General features: G+C 41.4%; 1 long non-coding RNA gene across 1 annotated transcript; it reads left to right on the top strand.

The window, feature by feature from the left end:
• Positions 1 to 2,228: 2,228 nt before the first annotated feature.
• LOC115391650 (uncharacterized) lies at positions 2,229 to 24,307 on the top strand. The gene is made up of 3 exons (XR_003931779.1): positions 2,229 to 2,241; positions 9,506 to 9,512; positions 23,935 to 24,307. It is a non-coding gene; the product is annotated as an uncharacterized LOC115391650 (long non-coding RNA).
• The last annotated feature ends 206 nt before the right edge of the window (positions 24,308 to 24,513 follow it).

Below are 24,513 nucleotides of genomic sequence, written 5' to 3'. Positions count from 1 at the left end.
TGACTGACAGCTACTTCAGCCAATCAGCACTTCAAAACAAATACGGTGGCCAGCTTTAGCTCTTTAGCTTTAGCTTCTCTACACACAAAGACACGCGAAAACGTCTTTTCCTGTTAGAAACTCACCAAGCGCAGACCCTTCAGACCCTTCAGACCCTTCAGACTCTTGCTCTTGCTTGACTGTTGCTTTCAGACGATGGTAAAAGTTTATTTCCGTAATCGGAGTTACAAAAAGCGGCAACGCTGATTGCCGAGGGCCTGCGGGAGGGGGGCTCAGGGGAGCCATCTTCTCCTATTGACGTCAATATGGGTTAACAGACCGTTTTCACGGCACGGGAGGGGCTGCCTCTCTGGGCAGCAGAAAAACGAGGAAAGCTCAAACACGCAGGCATGAAGGGAAAAAAACGCTTTGGGGGTGTTTTTGGTGAGTACATAACTATATAACAAGGTTAAAACATACAAAAAGTGAATTTTGCATGATACAGCCCCTTTAAAGTATCCATTTGTTTACAAGATGAAGGCTATTGCTGGCACATCTCTCATGAAAGTAAACTCTTTGCGTTTCTGTCCGTCTGTCAGCTCGTGGGTGATAGATTGAAGCTCTGACCCAGTGTTGATGTTGTAAAGCTTCCGGGTGCTTCTCTTTCTTCAGCCTTCCTTCTGTCTGGTCACTCCTGGATAAATACACTCACATTTTAAATGAACTCCACTGTCAGAAGATCTTTCTTGCTGTGGAAGGATTCAGATCAAATGATGACCACACCCCTTCCTGTCAAGGCCTTGAAGAGCTATTCAGTGTTGGCATGATGGCAACACATGTTAAGAAAGAAGACCGGCTCATCCTAAATGTCGGAGGTTTAAATCTAGAAGTTAGGGTTAGTCATTATAGTTTAACAATCTGTACCGTTTTAAACTTTGAGAGGTGGCACAAATTAAGAAAATGTATTGTCAGATTGGTTCTTAGAATTAACCCGCTTGCCGTTGGATACCTGATTATTTCCTTTTTAAATGATGACACATTTATAAGCAACTGAAGCTGAGTATAGATGGATCAACCGCAATAAAAATTTTACTGAAGAGTTTGACTTTACTGTAGTGATGGGCTCTGTTTGGACCTTCTGGTTCCCCTCAGGTGCTGATAATCAGCTGTCTGTTTGCCGCGTCTAAATGCAGAGAGTTATTAGGACGAGACTCTGCAAACGGTGCCAATCCTGTAACTCCACGGACAGCGCTCGGCCCCACAGAGCGGCTTTATCATGGACCATCTCCGTGACCTCGCAGGAGTTCTGACCACTTGTGGGATCATCTGCTCAGCTCACTTCCTGCCAGAGTGACCAGCACAACCTCCCAAGCTGAAAAACAAGGAGTGCGTCGTCCCACAGCAGGCTGGAGACCACCAGGCGGAGGAGGAGGAGGAGGAGGAGGAGGAGGAGGCTGTTGAATCTTCCTCCTACAGTCTACTCAGGTTTCTGTTTGTTTAATTTAACAGAAAATAGTTACCTTGTCAATATGTGCTATTTGTTAAAAGCTGAAATCTGTAATCCAGCAAACAAGAGTCCACAGCAGAGAACAACTGTTTGGCATTGGCAGAGAAGATTCAGCAAAATGTTCGCAGACACAACTCACATGGTCACTTCTGCTGCTCATCCCACAAATGCATGTTCTGAAGAAACGTCTAAATGGGAAACAGACATTCCGCTGATATTAGATTCATTGCCAAAACCATTATCACAACAACTACATCGTCTGTTTCATGTTCTTACTTTTTATGCATAGCTTTCCTTGAAAATCAGAATAAATTCAACTCGTCTAATAATACTTTTATGCTTTAAATTTGAAATTCTTTTTATAATCTGCAGCAGTTGAAATGGTCGTAACAACTACATCTTTGAAACAGAATTTGAAATTTGTCTGTTTTACACTTAGAACGAGCTCACCACTGTAATGCATGTTTTCTTGAACTAATGGGTTTACTCTCTTTTGCTTTCTTTTATAAAAATGTATTAAAAAAAATAAAATAAATAAAGCTCTAACATTTAGGAACGTCACATATTTACTGCATCACCTCGCCAGTATCCACAAGCAAACCACAAATGGTAACACAAAACCTTTTTTTTGGGTAGCATATGGAACCGTTTCATGCAGATCCACAGTCTGATGAAATATGAAGACGTGGGGTGGCTGAGGTTCGATTCTCTATCTGTCCCAAAGTGTCCTTGAGCCAGAGCCGGAGAGTGAGAGAGTTGCGATGATGACTGTTCGGTAGTCGTCTCTGTATTGTTTGTGTTTGTCAGTTACTGGCCTGGATGTTGTTCTAGGAAGAACTATTGATGAAGTGGTGGATTGTATCTGTTGCAGGCTGAAAAGGCCAGGTGCCTCTATGAAGCGCTTATAGCACAAAATGTAGCCTATCATGACATATCGCAATATTTAACTTATTATTAGCTATAAAATAAACTTTCAGCGAAATGCATTAGCCTCAGCTGAACTTGTGACTTCAGGCTTCAAACATAACGTGACTTAACACTCGTAGTACAGAAAATGGCGCCGATTACGTCGGTGCCGTAACTCTCTCGCTGTACGGCTCTGCCTTGAGCGAGACCCTGAGCCTCAGGCTGCTCCCCATGGATGGACGGAGCGATTTGCTTGGCAGCCGCCTCTGTTGGTGCGCGAATGTGTTCAGGATGTCCCGATCACACTTTCTTGCTCCTGATACTGATCCCATTTTTCAGATTTGCGTTTCCCCAGATGCTAAAACTTTTCTTGATAGATCACCTTTCTATTGCTCTATTGTGAATGCACTTATAGTATATTGTAGTAGCAAATAAGTTGTCTAAATATTTTAGCCTCATTGGAAGAAAGTTTGCTTAAGAATGATTGTAAAAGTCATCAAAATTCTTCTTTCAGCTTTATTCAGTCACAACATGAAAAATAATCACATTTCCACTCTGCGCTGTTTTGTAAAGAACTCTTGAAATGAGTTGGTCTAAATGAAGCTCTGGTGCTCTCACGCTTCAGACTGTCACCGTGCAGATATCACAGCTGGGCTGGACTCTGGACTGTCTTCTCTTCATCGTATATATTACGCAGAACACTTCCAGGCTGTTAGCCACTAGCTAAAGCGGCGTACGACGTGATTGCGGTTCGTCCGTTTAGGTCGCAAACGGGGCTCCGTGGACAGCGGCTGACGTGAAGTGATCCAAGAGGTGATTGACTGGACTTGCTGATAATCAATCAATAGTCACTAACATGGACTTCAGTCTGATATCCACTGATCCAATCGGGACATCCCCGGAATGTGTGTGAATGAGTGAACTTGATTGACAATGAAACACACTTTAGTTACAACTCAAGCAGTGTTAAAGCAGCCTATAAGTGAAAACCATTTACATTTTAGCATCAATGTTTATTCTGCCTTTTATTTGAGTTTCAACTTATGAAGTTAGAATGTTGTAAAGGTCAGCAAACTGCCTTCTTCGCAGGTAGTTTACACAATTTAAGACATATTTAAATTAAAAAAAATGAGATTTTAGTGATATAAGATAAAAAAAAAATGCATCTCAAAGTGTTTTTTTGAAGTGGAAGTTTCTTGTAATACATGTTGATTCGATTAGGATCGGATAACAAACTGATTTCACAAATCATTCTTTCATTCCAATCAGATCTTCTGTGAGCACAAATTAAAAAAAAACAAAAACAAAACAAAACAGTTCTTCCTCTTCAATAAGCATATGTAATTTAAAACTCTATGACTGAGTCACTCTGCAGGTTGAAGTTCAGACATTTCACTGTGTAAATAAGAGGAAAAGTACATTTCTAAATTCAAATCCACTTTAACAGTATAATACTGCGCACCGTGTCCGCATGTCTTTGTGTAAGCTGGCCCATGTGTTGAAGACGTTGCAGTTATTGCATCTGACTGGCTCCCTGACTGCAGCGCTGCACTGAGAATCGGCAGGTTTACGTCCTTTGATTGTAATCGGTCGTTGAAGTGATCCAGTCAGCTGACTTTCTGTGGCGATGTTCATTCATCTCCTCTGATCGGGCTCAGATTTTAAACAAACAAAGAGCAACATTATTTCATTTGGATTAAAAAAAAAAAAATCCAGTCTGAGACCTGTGATTTAATTAGACTGCTCTTCATTTGAAGCAGTTTCAGTAAACACCAACAAAGGCAAGGAAGAGAGGATGTACACATGTCCAGCTCTTTCCGTGAGGAGACACCAGAAGTATGGAAAATGTGCTGTTTTCTTTCTTTTAAATGAAAGTACTCCGTTGCTATTTTTAATGTTCCTGCTTTGTCCATATTGGCAAATATAGACCGATCTGTCGAAGAGAGCAGGAATAACTAAGAAATAAATGTTCTTTATCCTCGTGGTATTTCCCTATTAAACCAGAGAATGAGTGCATTGAAGACTGAAGGAGGACGAGTTCTGCGGTGGAGGGTTTGACATTTTTTTGTGGGTCTGACATTAAACTAACCTGGGATGCACTTAGGTTTTAGTCAGTTGCACAATCTGTTTGAACATAACCTGTTTAGTTTTTCACTTAATCGCTTTTAAAGACAAAATGGTAGCTTGCTGAAAAGTAACTTTCATGCTCACATCTTTCTCAGCTGTTGTCGCAATAAAATTGCACCTCAAAATTAACTTTCTTACCTATTTGTGATAAAAGATTGGCACATTCTATGCAATTTTTGCTTAATTTATTTGGGAAAACATGAATATGTTCATGCTAACATGTTTTTTCAACTGAATATCACACAGTAATTATTGACAGAGACACGCTAAATTAAAAACCTTCAGAAGAAAGCTGATAAATTATCATACTGCCGCTTTCTTCTTCTGTGAATTGTTCATATGATTGTTCAGAAGTTTGTCTTTCTGTGATGGTTGAATGTTTTGTTCTCGTCGCTGCAGTCTGTGTGTGTCGTACTGTCGAGTGTGTTCAGGACTTTCAGGAAGTATCGCTGTCACACTGTTGAGACTCTGGATGGTATGTTTCCTTCCACATTTGAATGGTGAGGAGAAGATGTGTGTGTGTGTGTGTGTGTGTGTGTGTGTGTGTGTGCGTGCGTGCGTGCTGTGAGACGGGGGTTTGTTGGTTGGTTGGGGGGGGGGTATCGTCACCACCAGCACTCCTGGTTGTGACTCACAGCGCACAATGATTTTCGCTCCTCTCTCAAGCCCTTTATTTATTTTTAGCTGAGCAACGTTTCATACGCCCGGGCTGTAGGCCTACACACAAGATGAAACACACACACACACACACAGACACACACACACACACGTGATAATGAACACACCTCCATTTATCCACTTGCTGGTATTTTCTGGAGCCTGTTCAGTCAGTCATGGAGGTCAGTCAGAGCCGTTCCGTCCGGCTCGCCAGGCTCACGTCTCTGAGGCCCTGCAGCCTCTGGACTCATGTTGGCTTTACATCGAGTCACACACTTCCATCAGGTTGAAGGTAATATGAAGCTAGATTGTTCCTGGAATCATCTTTGGAATCATCAACTTACTTTTAGGTTTAAGTTCAGATTTAATTCGTGAGACCAAATGCAACATTCGACAAAATCTCCTTACAGGTTTAGGCTTAACAGTTTTTGGATTCTTGTTTTTTGGCCTCGTTCACTGGCAGTGCTCCATGGAAAGAGGTGACAAATGCAGATGGGATGGATAAAACAAACCTTCCCCAAAACTTCCCATAGTGAAATAGCAGTTACAGAATGCTGTTATACTGCTTTATGTGTGGAATTTGCACATTCTTCCTGTGTGTTCTTTTTTTATCCACATACTTGTTTAGAGTAGGGTAGACTAGAGTATTACTTTATTAATCCCAAACAGGGAAATTCTGGAATTCTGGTTTCCTCCCACAGTAGAAAGACTTGCTGTTCTTTAGACTTGCTAAATCGTCCGTAGCTGTGAATGCACGAGTCCGTTGTTAGTTGGGATTGGCTCCAGCCCCTCGTCACCCTGAACTAAACAGAGCAGCTTAGAAAACAGATCAAGTCTGAAGACAATATGGCATCACTGAAGGATAATAAAAGAAATCTGGCTGTTGGGTCTTTTTAAAACTTGGTTGGTTATCAAATGAACAGACGTTAATGATGTTGGAGTATCACGTTTATCCAGAAGAATCTAAAAATGGCGTTTTCTCCATTATATTTTAGAAGTGATGGCCTGCTGGCTGAACGGTGGTGAAGTGGTTCACGCTGAGAAAAGTGAGAGCGTCCCGGACTTTGGGCCCGTCTGTGGAGTTCTGTGTTCTTCTTGTGTGTTTGTGGGTTTCTTGATTTTAGTTTAGTCTCTTCCCACAATTCACAAAATTTTGTGTTTCTAAATTCTGAACGTGTGTATTTATTTATCTGTCTCCGTGTTTGAGATGGACTGAGCTGTTTTCAGCTTCAGCTGCTGCAACCTGAAGTTGGACGAAGCATTATAGAAGATGTAGGGATGGATGGATGGATGGGTGGGACTTGAGGCAGGACCTGACTTTCCAGGTTGATGAGTTCACATACATGAACTCTAAAGTGAGTCCAGTGAATCTGCGTCTTGATCTTGCGTCCCTCATGTTCCCAGATAGTGTTGCTTTGGACACCAGTTCACACAGACACACAGTTAGCTACAGATTCTGACTTGAGACCACAGAAGTCAATGCGAACTGTTCTGCAGCAACATTTAGAGAACCAGGACGGTTGTGACTAACGTCTTTAGGTTTTAGGCTCAGCTTTCCTTACTGAATTGATCTGCTCAGGAGCAAAAGTTCCTGGTTTTTGTTCAGCGCTAAGTTTGGTTGTGTTTCATATGTAGAAGAGTTCAAGGTACAACTATAAACAAAGATATACATTTACGTGAGTGAAGTACCTCAAATGTTGAACTCACTTACATTTCATAATTTTTTGAACTTCCTGTTCCCAGCCTGTGATAGCACTGACTCATGATTCCCTCACAACAGGTGTAGTTTCATCTCTTAGAGTGATTCTTCCTTCATCAGCTCACTGTAGTGGCTACTCCCTGTTGCTTTACTCCGATGATAAGAAAAAGAATGGATTTTTGGATCAAACTGTCCAAATTAGACTTAGGTTATAATAATAAGACACTATGGAGCGTCCAGAGCAGAGCTGAGAGTCTGTCCATTGGGTGTGTGTTCCAGGGTTTGGCTTCGGAGGTCATAGAGGGGGTCTGCAGCCTCGCCTGTGGGACTGTAGAGGAGACAAGATCCTTGAGGATCATTGGACCCTGAGACAACAAGTAAAATGCAAATACACACATCTGCTCTCAGAGTGATTATCAGTGAGAGTCCGTCGCCTCTGCTCGGTCTAATTTGTAATTTCTTGCTGAGTTCTTCGAGTGTACGCTCACATTTGGTTCCCGTCTTTGGTCTCTCCTGTCTCTGTCTTTTTTTCCCCCTCTGTCTCGACTCGTGATTCGTCCCCCTCCCCCCGCCGGTTCCTGTCGCTCCGTCTCGCTCCGTCTTTATCCTCCTCTCTCATTCACTCCGTCTCTTCCTCAGGGGGCCTGAGGTGAGGATTGACGGAGGGGAAATCCTGACTGACTGAAGCCGGGCTCATGACTTCTCCTCCTCCTCCTCCTCCTCATCCTCCTCTTCTTCGTCATCCTCCTTTACCCCCTGCTGTTTTGGTTTTTGCTCTTGCATGTCTTCACCTTGACCACCTGCTCTTTTCTCCATCTATCTTGTTCTAATGTAATTTAAATGAAATAATTCCATGTGTTATGCAGGGACTCGATTTAAAACACGCAGCCTTTCAGCCTTTAATGTTTCTTCATTCAAAGTAAATTTTATAATCACAGGATTGAAGAAATGATTCAGGAATCGACGTCACAGGCTGTTTGTTGTGTTTATGAGGGTATTTTTCAAACTATTATTACTTCTTTTTTTACAGTTGACCCTTTTAGCTTCTACCAGCTTCACCATTACGCGCCGAGAGGCAGCTTTTAGGTTTGTGACTCATTTAAAAAGCTGAAATTAAAAAAAAAAAAGATTCTTATGATGAGAATAACAGCATTCAGAATTACAAGTCTGCATATTTTAAAGTCTTGATATTTAAAAAAACAATGATTTACTTAAATATAATCCAGATATACTCAGCTTTTTAATATGATCAGATTCTCAGTATCCTTAAAATGTAAAATATATGGAGCAGTAACAGGGAAGAGGCCACAGCTCAAATGGTAAATATCTAAATTAGTTTTTTGACACTTCCTGACCTTCATGTGTCTCACATGGGTCCACTCGACTGGACTTTACCACTGTGGACGGCGGACTGTTTCCCACTTCACTAAAATATCCATCTTTCCTTTATAATCCACTCATTCATTCAATCCTTTATCAGAAAAAAATGTTATTTTTGTTATCTTTCTTAATTTCTTTTAAATTAACAACATTTTAATGAAAAGAAGTTGATCACATGTGGTTAAAATTGCGTTCCACTCTGGGACTTGTGTGAATAATTATCCCATAAACACAGCTGAGCCAGTTGCCCACATCTGGAGCGGTGTCGAAGTTCGACCGGCATGAATGGGACACACGGAGAACTGAAATAGGATTTTCTCATCAGGACTTTGATGCAAAAATTATAATTCAAGGCTGTAGTTTTAAAACATATGAGTGAATTCAGTGGTACACTGAAGTAATAAAATAAATTGGTAAGATCAATAAACATTCTGATCATTAAAGGTTGTGTCGCTGCTCACAGCTTTCTGATGGAAACTATAGATGAGATGAATACATGATGTGGTGAATTACTTTCAACATATTTGGTTAATTTGGAAATGTTATATCGATTCCCAGATATCTCAAAGAGAGCGGTTACAAATGGTTTTCTAATTTAAACCAAAGAAAAGGGCAAGATGACCAAAACAATCCTGATGCACAGGTTTAGAGCTCCGCATGATTCTGTGTTTTCACCGATGCACGGTGAGCATCGGGGCGTCATTTCTACATGAGATAAACGTGTTTGAGTGAATGAACCCCGATTCTTTCCCAGAGGAAACCAAAACTTTCTGCCAAAGCCAAACCCAGCTGCCGGAGTCAGAGGAGGGACAAACTCCTGACGTGACTGAACGATGCGTCTGAATGTTTAAATTTTAGCCTTTTTTTTTTTTTTTGTGTTTCCTTTATTTCCTTTAACCAGGTTGATGCTTTCTCACAGGAATGAAGTGAGGACAGGGCGACTGCAGACATGACTTTTATGTTTGAAAAAACAAGAAGTGAAGTGTAATCCCAGCACCAAAACACTCCTCAAAGCATTTAGATTGTGTCTCTGGTTTTATTAGAAGTGACTGACTTGTACATTGTGTGCTGCTGTGGTCACTTTTTAAACTTCTTTGTACATCAGTGTTCTTCTGCTAACTGGGGTGACGAGCGGTTGTGGTTTAATGAGGTAAACTTTAGGGGGAAAACTAAAAATACACAAACAAAAATCTGACAGTTTTATTAATTAGCAGTTTGAATATTAATTTGAATATACTGATGTACAGAAGGAGAGTGGTTTAGTAAATACACAAATCTTACATTACTTAAATAGATCAATTTTCCGCCACTTGTGTTTCTTTTTGTTTCATTGTGAGTTTTTTTTTTTTAATTTTTTATTTTTTTACTGAAGCTGTTTCAGGTCTTTCTGTTGAAAGTGAGGTCCACACCCAGCTGCCTGTTCTCACATGCATCTCTTACTCCTTTATTTTTTAATTCTGTCAATCCTGACCGGTGTTTCGGTTGCCATAGCAACCGTCCAGCTGTTTCCGCCGCCTTATTGTTGTCTTTTTTGAGACCATTTCTGCGTCTGTTTTTCCTCCTTTGGGGCTGAGTTTGAACAATATCATTTACAAATGAAAATAAAAAAGTACATTTTTAAAAGGCAGTGCTGTTTGACCGCCTCCTTCCCAGCAACGATATTGATCAATCAATCAATAGCTTTGATTTTGAAATGACAAGATGCTCCTCATGTTAATATCATAGCTATCTATGGATGGATGGATGGATGTGATGAAATCCGTGGCAGGCGTACATCTTATTTGTTTGTTTTCAGGCCTTTTTGTTTGCAGGGTCAGTACAGGTGGATCTGCGTTCAGAGGAAATACTCCTCTCCTGTCAGCTGACCTGAGAGATGTGACACTTGACCAGAATGCAGATAGACACATCTTGTTAAATTAATGTGATTTCTATTTAAATAGAGGATTCTTTTTTTTTTGTCTTTATTGGTTTTGTTTTCATGTTCTGTTATAAAGCAGACCTTTTTAGGATGCTGGAGCAAATGAGAAAAGTTGAAACTTGCCTGCAACTCTGCAGTTCGCCTCATTTATAATGTAAAAAAAAAAAAGCAGATTTTAACATTGGCATTAACATGTGATTTTAAAGTTGTGCTTTCCTGTTGTCAACGGCACTCTTATGTCTTAATTCAGATCAAAGTAGAAACTTTGCAGGGTTTTGTTTTCCAGCTTGGGCTGGTTCCTTGCTATTGAGCCAGGCGATGCACCAAAAAACATGCAACAAGGAAATGTAGCCGTGTTTACATTTTCGGAGGGGGCGTATTTCCGGACGGCACTCTGGCACTGAGTGTGTGTGTGTGTGTGTGTTTGTACGTGTTCTCCTGGAGGGCAAAGCGCCACCTTTGGATCCGTCCTGTGCCAGAATGTCCCATCACACACTCCACCCTCCTGGTTATGGCAGCATTTCCTCATGGCTTGACACTTTTAGCCGATACACCCCACCTACCTTTTATTTACCCTTCACTTATCACACACACACACACACACACACACACACACACACACACACACACACACACACACACTTTTTGTACATTACTCGAAAGAGAACAGTCTGTTTGTCACTGAGGTGGTGACGAAATATGATTCACAAGTGTGGGACGGAGGGAGGTAAAGGTTTTGTGACGAGGGGTAAATGGCTTCTGATTGTACACACACACACACACACACACACACACACACACACACACGCACAGTCTTGTATTTCTATCCTTGTGGGGACCGTCCATTGACTCCCATTCATGTCTAGCCCCTAACCCTGACCCTTACCCTAACCCTAACCCACACCACAACAAAGCCTAACCCTAAAGAAATGTTTTTGCACTTTTACTTTTTTCAGTAACAACAACATGGTGAAGAAAACACTGTTTCTCCTACTTAGGACCGGAAAAAGGTCCCCACAAGGCACGTCGTTCCACGTTTTGCTATCCTTGTGAGGACATTTGGCCCCAACAAGGATAGAAATACAAGAACACACACACACACACACACACAAAACCCCACTTACAGATACACACGTACAACGATACGCACACACTCACACATATTAAAACACTCACAGCAGTGCAAATCCGGACGTCAGCAGCGCTCACACGCACGCAAGCACACACACACACACACACACACACACACACACACACACACACACACACATGCGTCAAAAACTTTCACACTGTCAGGCAGGTTCACATGAATCATGCAAACTCACACACACACACACACACACACACACACACACACACACACACACTCATTCATGGACACAGACATGATGTTGGGTTAATAATAGTTTGGAGCAGCTGATCGTCTGAGCTGCCAGTGACACAAAACAACTTTAATGAAATCAACAAAGTTTCCTCAACTAACTTTAGTTTCTTTTTCTAGCTTTAGTTTCTGAAGTTTTACTTGCCAAGTGAAAATTTTAAGTGTTATATCCGAATTATCTGAATTCCAGTAAGATTTTCACCTATTTTCTCTGTTTGTTCTCTTCTTTTTTTTTTTTTTTCACAACAGAAGGCGTTTATGAGCACGTTGAATCAACTGTGACAGCAAACTGATCCCCACCCATCGTTACAGTTAATGGGCGACGGTAAACACACACACACACACACACACACACACACACACACACACACACACACACACATATGTCAGCAATATACAACTTCACAAGTGGAATTGTCACTCTCACACTGACGCACTTGTGCCGCCACTTAATGACTCACTCTCACACTTTTACTACTTGATCTTATATTGTATGTCACCCCAACACACACACACACACACACACACACACACACGCAGAGTCCGATATTAGTTTTTCTGATTTTTTTTTTTAAATCACAGATTCTCTAATTCCCTTCAAACTAATCGTTTTATATTTTCAAACACACACAAAACAACATTTTCAACACTACAACTCACAAAGCGTCCCAAAGTGGTTCATCAGAGATTGATTTCTGTCTCAGAAAATATGCTGCCATGTGGTTATGAGTCATTGATTCAATAACTTCTTATTATTTCTTTTAATTTCTACAGAAATATAACATTTTAATGGAGATTTTTAAAACAAAAAAATACATTATCAATACTTTCATAACTCGTGGGATGAAGTGCTTCAGGTCATTTGTACTGATTATTATAAAAAGCACATGTCTTTCAAATCCTAACAAAGGAGACCGAAAGAAGAATGATGAAGAACATCAAAAATGTCTAAATAATCAATTAGATCATTTATAAGAAAATAATCTCATTGATATTTCAGAAAGACAAATCTGTATTGAATTTATTGATTTAAAAAACTTCAAATAGAATTTCATGAAAGATTTAGGTTTTTGTTTGTATGTGTGCATGCACACGTGTGTGTGTGTGTGATTGAATTTAAACAGTGTAAAGTTGGTGGAAACACCTTTGTGTGTGAGTGAAGTGAAAGTCGGTGAAAGTTTAGCCTCGCATGAGGAGTTTTAGTTTCTCATTCTGGGCGTATTGTCTGCATCTGTAAGAAATCAATCCAGGAACAGGACAGCGTGTGCAGCCGCTGTACATCCACCGATCCCGCTGCTCCAGGATCAGGACGTCCCCCTGCCAGGCCTAAGATCTTGGAAAAGGTGACTGCCTTCAGGCCTTTTTATTGAAAAGCCACAAAAAATGTTAACCGCACTAAACTGAGAGTGTAACCGCAGCATACAGCAGGTTCTTAGACACAGAGCGGCTTGAGAACGATTGACTCCTGACTGAGATGTCCTCAGACTGAGTGGATCAAAAGAAGAGACGCATGAAAACTCAAAGTCGATGACTCGAAATGATCAAATGATTCCTCTGTTTTCTCTCCTTTTCCCCTCACATGTTTCAGAGCTTTATATAAAAGAGCAGAATACAGCAGGATTTCTCTCCATATTTCTTTGATGTTCGTGACATTCAAAGAAAATAGTAAAATACTGACAAATCAAGCTTTAAAATAAGAAAATTTAAAGCTAATTCAGTCATTTTAATTTGAGGAGAGCTGTATTAGAATTATATTCTCGATGTTGCAACACTTAGTGTGAAACAAAGAGTTTACAGTCGAAGGAAAACTCGTGCAAAGAGATAAAATCAGCCAACTTAAACATCCGCTTTCTGCCTGCTTTCTAAAATTTCAAACTTTGACAAATTCCTAGCATTTGCTTCTTAAATATTACAGCTTAAAGTTTGACCAGAGTAATTAGAAGCTGTGTTACAGATTCTCTCTTTCACGACAGTTAATCACTGACTTGTGAGGCAGGTTTCAGGCCTCGTTGGGCCTCGCTGCTGAGAGCGAAGGGAGTCTGGATATTCCACTACTGTACCGCTTATAAAGCTTAAAAATAACCAACTATCCCTGAGGAAATTTTAAAAGATCACATAAGTGTTATCAGGACCTCAGAATGCTCTTTTAAAAAGAAGTTGGCTGTCAAATTCATGACTTAAAATCATGTATCAACAGTTAGACAGGTAATTCTGGCTGCATTTTTAGTATTTTTTTAAAAAAAATTTTTTTACTTATCATGAAAATGAACCACTGAATAATATATATTCAAATCACTGTCAGCCAATGGACTACAGGATACTTTTGTGCCTATAACGTACAGTATGCACTGAGCTTAAAAGAGAAAGATTATGGAAAAAGAAAAGTCAGTGGAATGTGATCTATTTAACGTCCCTTTAATTCAAACATAAACTTTTGACCTGGAGCTTAAATCGAGGTTTATGACTGAGCTGAAGGGCTAAACGCATCAAGAAGAGGCGATGTGAGAACGTGCATGCAGCATTCAGACACAGTTTGAGTAAGCAGTCGGGTTCGTCACACCAGTTTTTCTTGTTTTCACATTCAGCAGAGGCGGCGGGACCACGTATCTCCTGAAGACCCACACACCCATGAAACCGCAGATTTCTGACTTTTTGTTTTTCTCTGAGAAAGCATTTCTACCACTTTTTTTTATCATCTCTACTGCAGCAGTTTTTATCTTACAGAAATTGCGCAAATGGAGATGTTTTAGTTGTTTTCTTTATTCAGGGCCCTCTTCCTCATTCATTCATTCATTGTTGTCTGAAAACACATCCTGAAAGATCCTCGTCAGCGAAGAGCAAATCCCAGAATGTCCCAATAACACTGGTTCAAACTGTAGCCAGCTCATTCCTGCACGCAGCAAGATGATTTTTCTGCCTTTTTGAGAAGAAAAAAGACAGAAAAATTTATTTCCAGATATCGAAATGTAAAAAAAAAATTAATGAAAACATGTGCAGAAACATGGGAAAAGTATAATTTAAACAGAGAACGACTAAAATTCATGTTCATCTCTTTTAGGTGTGTGTGTATGTGTGTGTGTGTGTGTGTGTGTGTGTGTGTGTCCATCCCTCCTTTTCTTTTCTGCCCCCCTGCAGTCTAATTCACCCGTTCGTCGTCTCCTTTCTGGATATTTTTATCAGCGGCGTTCAGGAGCCGGTCAGATCCTTCGGCGTTAGAGCAGGACACACATGACAAAACTCACCATCGTGCTCAACAGACATTTTGGTAATTACAGGATTTTTTCCTCTTTTTTTGTTTTTCCTGGAAAAAAATGTAGAAACGAGTTGTTTTTGCTGACTGACTGCAGCTTTTTTTTTTAGGTTTATATAATCAGTTGTGAAACTGTTTCATAAGGCAAAAGGTTAAAAGGTTCATCAGCCCAACGAGGAGTTTATTGAAATCTGTAAATGACCTGAAATCATGAAACACACCAAAACATTCATGAATATGTACATGTGTTGTCATGATAGTTTGAATTTCAGGTTTCTGTCCACAGTGTCTGACACTTTTACAGCGTCTTCGGCTGCGACGTGTTCCACATTTAGAAACAGGAGATCTTGACCGACACGCTGAGAGACAATTTTGTTTTTCCACTTTATCCACTCGTGCACCGTTCAGTTACTAAATATCGATGATTTTTTTTTAGCACTCTTGATGTCAAACTGTGTCTTTTAATGACACTAATGTAGAGAGAAAACATGGCCGTGAGGATGCAGGCAGACTTTTAGCAGTTTGTGGTTTCGGTGTTATTCAGCTTCTTGTTTTACCTTTTAGATAATTTGATGTATTCAAAAAGTCATCCTTGTTTAAATGATTAATATTGCTATTTACACTTTTTAAGGGAATTTTTGCATTTTTATGCTTTGAATTGATCCTTTACTTACTGATAACCCCTGAAAGTGAACGTGTTTATATTAACAATTGTTCAGAATATAGTTTTTCAAAATCTATTAAAGAAAATAGGGCTGTATTTATTGGTTCTAAATATCCACGATCCAGTCAAATTCATTGATTGAATTGAACTCCTCTGTGTCTCATCACTTTGAATTTCTCATCAGCACCTGGTCTCTGTATTTTCTTGCTCATTCAGAAGCTTATATTTAACCTGACTGTCAGTATTTTCTGATTCTGAAAGGCAGCAAACAGCAGATTTACTAAAATCTTACAACTTACAATTATACAGTGTGGAGGAGTCAAAATCATCCTTTTAAAAAAAAGAAGAAGCAGAAGAAGAAGAGGAAGAAGAAGAAGAAGCATTCCTCAGTGGATGAAAATGTTTAATCAAAAGACAAAGTATTGGAGTAACAACTAGCTCACATCCTGTTGGATAAACAGTGTCAAATGTCTTGTTGACACTGAAAACAGGTTGAATCTCTCCTTCAGCGTCTTTAAAACAACTGCAGGATGAAATCTGTAGCTGTGTGTCATAACAGACTCTCTGCGTTTCATTTCATCCCTGCTTCAGCTCATTCAAGCTGCAAGCAGTGGATGTCTCTGCAGCAGGTCAGCCATTTTGTATCAGTCATTGGGTTGGCAGTCAGAGAGCTTCTGCTCAGAGCTCATCCGGCATCATTAACGCCGCCGTCGGTCGGATCTTCGGCCGTGTCCTCGCGTCCGGCCGTGGGAAGCGGCGTTGTCACGGACGGCGCCGCTGCTGAGCGCCTCTCCCGAGCGGAGCAGCCTCGGTGAAGCTTCCTCATGTCTGACAGAAAATGGCTGACTGTGGAGCTGAAGGCACCGAGCTCCAGAGAGGCTGAGCAGCACTCCCACATCTGGCTGCAGCACACACACCAACACCAGGCAGCCACACACACACACAGCTTTTTTTTAAAGGTAACTTTTATTGAAAATGGAGGATTGGATCAGAAAAATAAACCTAATTTCATCTCTGATTACTTAGCTGATTTTTTTATTTTTTTAATTTTTTTTTCAAAAATAAAAAAAAAAAAAACCTGAAGGTACAAACTCAAATGCAGAACTGAAGAAACATGAGCAAAATGACTGACTGGATTCAGATGAAGACATCCAGAAATGTCTGTGTTAACAGAAGCAAAGCAGGGTTGATTAACACCCTCGCACACACACATCTTTTTTCATGATAAAATAAATTCCAGTGTTTATTTGTGCACGGCCAAAAACTCTAAACTACTTTAGAGTACTAGATGAATGTTGATATTTATGCTACAAGTCCATGCTGTAGTGTGAGAAACACACTTCAGTCACATGTAAAGATGGCAAGAAATACAAACGACTCTTCACTCAAAACATCCACACAGGAGAACTGTGTGTGTGTGTGTGTGTGTGTGTGTGTGTGTGTGTGTGTGTGTGTGTGTGTGTGTGTGTGAGACAGGTCACAAATACACATTGTGACTCTGAGCACATTCAGCAGGTTTCTGTTTTTCAAACTTGAAACATTCCTCTTGTGCTGCAGACCCGTGATCAGGGCGCAGCTTTTAAAAGACGTGATATTTAAGGGTTAGAGAAGTGTTAGGATGGACATTAAAAACAAGTGTGTGTGTACGTCCATCAGTGTGTGTGTGTTCTTGTGACTTTAGCTCATGTCTGCAGTGTGTGTGTGTGTGTGTGTGTGTGTGTGTGTGTGTGTGTGTGTGTGTGTGTGTGTGTGTGTGTTGAAGATAAAGTGTGAGTGTGAGCGGCCTGTCCTGCAGGCCAGAGGGGACAGGAGCAGTGTGGACTCCCACCGTTTGTGTCCCACCCTAAGAAGTTTCCTCTCCTCAGCATTTTCTCTTTAGTTACCGCTTCACCTCCACCTTATCCAGACTCTGAGCCTTTTAACTGGTCATATAATGTTGAACTCGTCATGTTTTTCACAAAGTTGTGAGTTATGTGTGCGACGCCACATGGTGAGTTTTTTTTCTTTTCTTAATGTATTTTTATAGAGAATGGAGACTTCAACGGGCAGTGAAGCACGAGGGGAGCTTATAAGGGGAACAATAGCAGCGGCAGGGCCCAGACAGGAGGAGGAGGAGGAGGAGGAGGAGGAGGAGGAGGAGGAGGCAGCCGGACGGGGAAACCCGGAGTGAGCCCCACATCCCCCGGCCGGGTGGGGAGGAACGGGTCGACCCCTCCTGCTCTAACGCCTGCCGGGAGCCACTCAGTCCAGCTCTGGGAGGTAGACGGGTGTGACTTGTGATTGTTTGCGTGAGTTTCACCTTGTCAGAGTCTGTTAATGCAGAGAAAAACAAAAGGGCATCGAGTGACATGCGAATCCTAAAGCCTGTTGTCACACCAGCCTCACTTCAAGAGTTTACAGGGAAGACCTCACGTTTGAAACACTCAGAACTGTATCGACCATGATATGATGGGAGCAAGCACTGTAAAAATAAGGTTCATTTAGCACATGAGACTAAGTTTAAGTTTGCAAACACAAACTCTGCAGATGGAAAAAAGAAAGCACCTTGGAGAGGAGGAGCAGGTAGAAATGTGAGGCTTCTAACATCCTGTAGCATGAAATGTTAAACAATAACTGTAATCAGCAAAAAAAAAAAAAATCGCAGTTCAGAATCATTTTTCAGGCCCTTTTAGGGATTTATGTCTCTTTAAACTGTACAATACAACTTGAATTCAGAGAAGTTTGTGAGTTTTGTGAATTTGCAAAAAGAATCAGGAGGACTTTTCCACCTTTCCTCTGTGAAGCAGCTCCGATCAGAGACGCCAGCCTGATCTCACAGGCGACCTTTAATTACGTGTTTCTGAGCGTGTGGACTTTGATGAGGCTTGGTGAGGAGGCTTTGTGTTGAGGAGGAGATCAGCTGTTTTGAGCAGCACGGACTGGTTAAAGGCTTTTCTCACCAGATCTTCAGGGGGCCTGAAGGCGAGCGCTAACTTCCAAGAAAATGTAGTATTTTGGTGTTCTCAGATAACCGCCACTGGCCCGACACCTCAAATGAAAATAGAAGTCAAAGACACCTTAACATTTAAAACATCTGTGGAGTATTAATTGTTGTCTCTTTAATTTCTCTTGTATGGTCTTATGGGGTTTCTCACTGTGTTTCTATTTTTGGAATTAAAAATGCTGCTTCGCCTCACAATCTGCAGCCGATTCAAGAAGAACATGTTTTTAAAAACTATTGCGTTTTTCACATAAACTCACTCAGTGATTTGCAGACATTTTGTCCCATATTTTGTTAAGAGCATCAAAAACAAAGAAAGGCTTTAGAGAGAACAAACTTTGCAGCGAAGCTGAACGGGAGCTCGCTGTTGTAAACTGCATGGACGCACAGAATGAAACTTTTCTCCATAAGCAACAAAAAGTGGCCTCAGAATACTGATGAAGCTGAATTTACATGTTTGCTTCCACCAGCGTGAATCCTGAAACCGTCATGAAAGATGAACTGGTGGATTAAACAACTCAAATTGTAGTGAGACCCCTGAGTGTGTATTGATCATCTGGAAATATGAATCGAGTGTCCATCGTGTGTATTGTTTACATTATCATAATCTTGAGCGACCTAGTTTTCAGTAGGTTTGAGGCACTCTTGAAAAGCAGATGAAGGAAATACATCAGAAGACAGACATCAGACTGTGCAGACCAGCCAGGGCACGTCTCACACACCTGACACACACAAGTCAGAGGTCCTCACACCGTTCCGGTCCTGCAGCATGCTGCATGTGTGACACATCGACCCGCCTCAACACAGCTGATCCAGAGGAAACGGAGTCATTATGACCTGTTTATTGGAATATGATGTTTCAGGAAAAACGATTCTGTAAACAGGTGGAACAGTTGCTGCAAGGACCAGAGCTGAGACCACTGTGTGCGCCTGTGTGTGTGTGTGTGTGTGTGTGTGTGTGTTTGCAGGCAAGTGTGTGTGTATGTGTGAGAGTCAGTGAGTTTCCAGCGTGTGTTTGCTGACTGGATGGTGAATCGTGCACAACATCAGACCTCAAACTGGGATGTGCGTCACTTTGAAAAACTCCCCACTGCAGTTACAGCTGGAGGAGCCGCCGTGAGCCTCTTCACACGAAACACAGAACTCAGACTGAACGTGGACTGAACGTGGGCGTGAGCCAGACCTGTGGCTTTCACAATATTCACCACGAACGTGACACTTCCAACACAAAAAGTTTTTTTTCAAGTAACATTTCAGTTACAAATATTTATAATTTATTCAACTGTGGTGCTTTAATCAAAGTGTATCGTCAATTCTGTGTGTGTGTGTGTGTGTGTGTGTGTGTGAGATTCATGTTTAACCTGCCTGTCAGTGTCGCAGCATCATATCACATGAAGTAATCCAATTTTTTTGGCACGTGTGTGTGTGGCAGATCATGGAATGAAAGGCGAGGGTGTGTATATTGCCTTGTCTGGTGTGTGTGTGTCTGTGTGTTACTCTACGCACAGACAGACTTCAGTGAAATAACGTGCGCAGTGTGTGTGCGACTCGTTGTTGTGTTTTGTAAAGGATGCTGGTACATGTGAAGACACACATGGTGAATGTTTACTGTGAGTGTGTGTGACGTGAGGTGTGTAAGAGTTTTATGAACACCTAGTTCTACTGCTAAGTAGAAAATGAGTGACAAATTGTGTGTGTGTGTGTGTGTGTGTGTGTGTGGGGGGGGGGGGGGCTGATTTTAGGTGTGTTTTCGGGCAGGTTTTTGTCTGGCTTTTAACAAATATTTATGCATTGGAGGGCATGTGCAGTAAATGAGTGTGACACACACCTTTTTCTCTATACGTTCATTAAGTTTAAATTGCTTTGAAATAAAAAAAAAAAAATACAAGACACACACTCACAGGAAAACAATGTCAAGAGTCAGTCACAATCCCAACGGCTGGAAGTGTGTGTCTGAGTGTGTGTGTGTGTGCGTGTCCGCGTATATGTCTGAGTGTGTGCGCATGCGTGCGTGTGTGTGTGTGTGTATGTGTGTGTGTGTGTGTGTGTGTGTGTGCGTGCTTGCGTGCGTTATTGTCATCTTAAGCTGAAAATATTTTAACATACAACTGAATAAAATGTAATTTATATTTCAACAAACTGTTTCATAGAAATGACATAAAAGACGATTGAATTGAAAAAAAAACAAACATGTGATTTGATGCTTAAACAATGTTAATAAACAAAATTTAAAATCCATTTTTCTCTGATTTGGATCTAGGAGGGAAAAATATTTATGATGTGCACATCTTCTATGGATGCTTTTAAAGATGCTTTTAAAGACAGCAAAACTTCCCCTCTTTGGAATGTCACCCTCTTTACATCGTAGCAAAAACATATAAATCACTTCTACATGGAGTTTGGGTTTAAATGTGCAGTGATGCTTTAAGATGTTGTTTCTGTGAAATGTGAGTTATTGAAGATTTGCTGAAGCTTGGATTTGTCACAATGAGCTGTGTGTGTGTGTGTGTGTGTGTGAGAGAGTGTGTGTGAGAGCGTTTATGAATGGGGGCGCTCGAACAGTACGTCTGTCTCCAAAATTCACGTGTGTGTGTCTTTGAGCGTATGTTTGTTGGCTTTAAATCTTGATTTCTGTGCATTTTTTACTTGTCTGTGTGTGTGTGTGTGTGTGTGTGTGTGTGTGTGTGTGTGTGTGTGTGTGTGTGTGTGTGTGTGTGTGCTCTGTCCCAGTTGTGCCATTCTGTTGTAGAACGTCCATCTTATGGTGACACTGTGTTTTAAACTGTGCTTAATGTGATGTTTGTTCTGTGTGGTTCTCGAGCAGGAGGACGTGAGAGCTGTGACTGAGGAAGGACGCTCAGCAATGTCTCCTCAGCGGGACTCAACACACACATCACAGGTAATTATACCGTGTCTGGCATGCTGTGTTTTAGTTCTATGGAAAAGCTGATGCAGACAGATTTAATATGCTCTGTATGTACAGGATATTGTAGATACAATTAGATACATATATGAAAAATTCTGATTTTCTACCTGTAATCATAAAAAAAATAAAAAAATCAGTAAGTAATATGTAAATAATTGTGAAATGTAAGTGAATAGATTATGAAATTCAGATTACTGTAAATTTGACCACAGTAGAAATTAGAGTAAATTTGTACTCCACCTGTTTGTTGAAATTGACTTAATGCTGAGAATGACGTGTGAACGTTTTGAAATAAAACATTTAGATTCATTGCTCAGACTGTGGCTGTTAGACCACTGTCACGGTACAGTTGTTTTAATCAGTCATGCATTGAAGACAGCAAAAACTCGAATATGCAAACACTGGGCTGTTGCGTCTTTTTCTGCTGAGATTAAAATTAAATTTTACGTGTGTGTGTGTGTGTGTGTGTGTGTGTGTGTGTGTGTGTGTGTGTGTGTGTGTCCTCAGATGCAGGAGCTGCTCGGTCTCTGTTGTCGGAAGAGGACACGGGGCAGGTATGTAAAACATGCGTTGTGGAATTGTAAACGGTGGTCGTCGTCGTTGTTGTTGTTGTTGTTGTTGTTGTTGTTGTTGTTGTTGTTGTTGTTGTTGAGAAAGGGCTTTTTCTACAAATCATCTGCCAGGTATTTATAGGGCTGTGAGTGTGATTCACTGGGTGGATATTTTTGAAAGAGCTGTCGCTTTTAAGGGAAAGTTTGAGTCTTCTCTCGGCCAGTGTTGCGGTCATGGAGGCAGAGTTTCCGGGTGTGTAAATGAAGAACTGTGTTGCGTTTTTCAATGCAGTTGGGACGCTTCGATTGAAAAGTTTTTTTTTTTTGCTCTTTGTCGTTGTGTTGAAACAAGCATAAACTGTCACGTATGGTAAACAGTGTAAAGGATTAAATAACGTTAAAAAAGAAAAGGTTCGGACAAAGATCAGAAGTTGTGAGGGGGAAAGCTGTGCGTAAAGGACGCGTCAGGAGCGGTCTGCTCGTTGGTTTGGACCAGAAGTACGTCTCGGACAGCTGTAGTTTTAGAAATATATATGTTGAAATATCTTCACGACGCCGGGGACTGTCGTTTAATCGTGTGAAGTTCTGTTGGAGACCAGTGCAGGCTTGTGTGTGTCGCTGTCCGCGTGTGCAGTGCTGAAATGCGCGTTTCAGCACCACAGAGGTGGAAAGCGACAGACGGAGGTCTGAGACGCAGACAGCTCTGTGTGGACTGTCCTCCGGACTCTGGCAGGTCTGTCAATGAAACGTAGACCACGTTTATTTCAGGAAATACAGTGTCTCCATCCGACACTGACAGCCGAAGTTTGTTTTATTTTGTCGACGTAAGAAATTAGGAGCAACTATTTGTCGAAACTGGTGCCAAACACACGCAGCTGTCTGCAAGTCTTTATGTTAATTTTGATGAAAATGCTTAGTTTAGAAAAAAGATTTGTGAGAGCTTGCACTCGCTGGAAATAAAAGGGAAAGGAGAAGAGATGCACTCAACCTTTGGGCGGAACAGCGGATGCGTCCTGTGGACGCAGCAGCGGTCGGAGGCTGTGATGAGGTTCACAGAACGTTTCTGCACCGGTCGAAACTTAGAGAGAAACACGAGGACTCGCTTTGTGTTGCGGGGATTCTGTTGAGGTGATGTCTGACTGTGTGTGCGCTGGGACGGGTCAAACTGCCGTTCAAAAATCTGAAATTCAAGAACAATCCAAACTGTGGTTGCTGTGACTGAACGCTGAAATGTCAGACCTGGTATTTACATTTAAACTCGTATTACGGTATTTTCCAATTATTCAACTTGAAGGCGGGAGAGTAGGAGAGGCTGATTGTCGGTGTTAGAGCAGATTAAATAGTTGTGTTTGAAGCGGACGTGTGTGGATGGCTGGAGGTTTTGACAGGGAGGTGTGCACCACTAAATCCAACATTTCTCTTTTGTTTCCAGCTGCGAGGACACGACCGTGGCGCGAAGGTGGACTCTGAAACCGTCCTCTGTGTGTGTGTGTGTGTGTGTGTGTGTGTGTGTGTGTGTGTGTGTGTGTGTGTGTGTGTGTACATTACAATGTGAAAAATATTTAGATGCTGCTTTTGTTTGCTTTAGAAAAACTCCCATCTTGTTGAATAAGTTATTTCTTTTGTATTTTATTTGTTCAAAATTTTTAACCGAGACAATATTTTTGTTACTAAAATACCAGAGTATATTTAGTAAAATAACGTATATTTATATATGTTATATTTTCCCATGATCGAGACACTGCTGGTCACTGATACACTTAATTTCCTCTCCGTTGGAAACTGTTACACAACTTGCCCGGTCCTTTTTTTCCCTCTCTCCCGGTGTCACGTTGACATCGATCCCTCCACTTGTGTCAAAGAATGCGCGCAGCAGCATGATGACTGTCAGCGTGCGCACACATTTTTATACTCTGCTCCATCTGCTGAGTACATGACAGGCTTTGCTTTGTGCAACAGACGCTTTGTTTTCCAGAAATTCGTGTTTAGTTTGTGTGCAAGTGTGTGAGAGAGGGAGCATGGCGGCAGATGGGGAGTGCTGGAGACTGAAAATGCTGTTGCAAATAGGCTTTCTGGGTCGGTGTGGGGAGCAGAGAGCGCGCACTGCTGAGAGGAGAATCGTGACAGTCTGTTCTGGGGGAACATCCAGCGTCTGTCAGCATCGCTGACTTATCTGTGTGAATGAAAATGTGAACAAACAGTGAAATAAAGCGATGCAGATGCACATGTCTGTCTCTGTGTTTATGTAATACAAGCACATCACATCTCATCTCCCCTCTGCTCAATGTTTTGGATGGGGAACTTACTACGCCGGGGCGATCTCGCGAGAGTGAGACGAGCCGCAAGCTGGGATGGGGATTGTAGTTTTTTTTTTTTTTTTTAGGCAGCCCCATACTTGCATGCAGTGGCAGGAAGAGCGCGGATGAGTTATTTTGCCTCAAGCTGCGCGGATCCGGGAGCCAGGATGCCTCACTGCACCTGCTTCTGCGTTTCTTCAGCCCTTATCAGCAGCATGATGCAGACAGAATACCTAAAATAGCCGAGTGACTCATGTCTAGATGGGAACAGGCTGACCTCACGGACTGGCA

This window comes from Salarias fasciatus, chromosome 7 (genome assembly GCF_902148845.1).
Source record: "Salarias fasciatus chromosome 7, fSalaFa1.1, whole genome shotgun sequence".
Taxonomy (NCBI): Eukaryota; Metazoa; Chordata; class Actinopteri; order Blenniiformes; family Blenniidae; genus Salarias; species Salarias fasciatus.
This window is presented reverse-complemented; position numbering and strand designations above follow the sequence as displayed.